The sequence below is a fragment of the Coptis chinensis genome, chromosome 3, assembly GCF_015680905.1.
Source record: "Coptis chinensis isolate HL-2020 chromosome 3, ASM1568090v1, whole genome shotgun sequence".
In the NCBI taxonomy this organism is placed as follows: domain Eukaryota; kingdom Viridiplantae; phylum Streptophyta; class Magnoliopsida; order Ranunculales; family Ranunculaceae; genus Coptis; species Coptis chinensis.
This window is the reverse complement of record NC_141458.1, coordinates 7,594,300-7,595,770: the sequence shown is the minus strand read 5'-3', so window position 1 is coordinate 7,595,770 and position 1,471 is coordinate 7,594,300.

Below are 1,471 nucleotides of genomic sequence, written 5' to 3'. Positions count from 1 at the left end.
AAAAAAAAAAATAATCAATATGAAATGAAGTCAGAAAATAATTGTAAATAATGGAGAAGAGAAAGAAAGTAGGCTACCTGGTTCTTTATCCAATACTCTTTAATATAACAAAAAAAAAAGACTTAATCAATATGAAATGAAGTCAGAAAATAATTGTAAATAATGTAGAAGAGGAAGAAAGTAGGCTATCTGGTTTTTCGATATGTGTAGTGCACTTTTTTTTGTACATATATAGGAGATAAGGCATGATTTCGTAGGAGGCTCAATTACTAATTAAGTGATTGGATTTTCGTAGGATTCTAGTTTAGTTTTGTATATATCTTAAATTAGATATTTTTTTTTTCAATTAGGTAGAAGTTATTGTGTTTTGAAACTTCTATGTGTACTATTGGGCCTAGGCCCAACAAATTTTATAAGATATATTTTAAGCAGGTATTTGTATTGCAACTTTAATTCAAATCAAGTTACAGACCACACGCCAAATCAAATGATCGAAGACTTTCACTTACCACCCATACCTTGCCTTATATGAAAAGCACACAACTATATGGGACTGAAATGAAGAAATCGCGCCATTACACGAAAGCTAAGTTTCAGTGATTAGATTCACCCAATCGAAAACCAACTCAGAGAACTACATAGCAGGCATTTTCATACCGAATTCTCAAGTTTATATGGTTCAATTTAGTTTTAATGAAAATCGTGTGGAAGGCACCAAAAATGTAAACGGAAAATACAGTTCGCTAAATCTTATTGCCGAGAAATTTTTTGGTTTCTTTTTTGTATTTGCTGTAAAAAATTTGTTTTCACAAAACTTTTTACCTCAAAGGCGAGAAAATGTGTTTTGGTGTCCTAGAAACAAAGATATATTAAAAGGAAAAGAACACCATGAAAATCTATATCTGCCAGAAGATTTGTTTATGTCAATATGAAAGAAACAACATTATCTATTTATGTGTGAGAATAATAATTTCGAAGGACTAGATAAATGATGTGGTGCAATCATAGGCTCTAGAATAAATGAGTGAATGAGTTTAATACGAATTGAGATTGATCATCGTTTTGAACTTATTAATCTGTGATGGCTATGAAATTTTGAAGAAAATGTGTCTTTATAAATATTCCAAGTGTACTACTAGTCTGCTATAGTGTTATGTATCTGCACTATCTAGAAGTGCCAGAAATATAATATGAGCGACATGTGTGAGGGATTTTTTTTTTAGTGAAAAAAAAGCGACATATTCTCTTTCTTTCTTTCAGCAGCATGAAGATGAGAACCAACATTAGTATTAATAGTTCTATTTGGTTATTTATTGTGCTCCTATTTGGTAAAAAGCTGGTGAATCTGATCCTGGATTTCCTTGTTATAGCCGACCCTCGGAGGACCGAACTATTCCATTAAGTGTCATTGCTGAGCACACTAAGCTGTCTAATGAGGAAGTGGAATTTCTTCTCATGAGGAGCCTTTTTG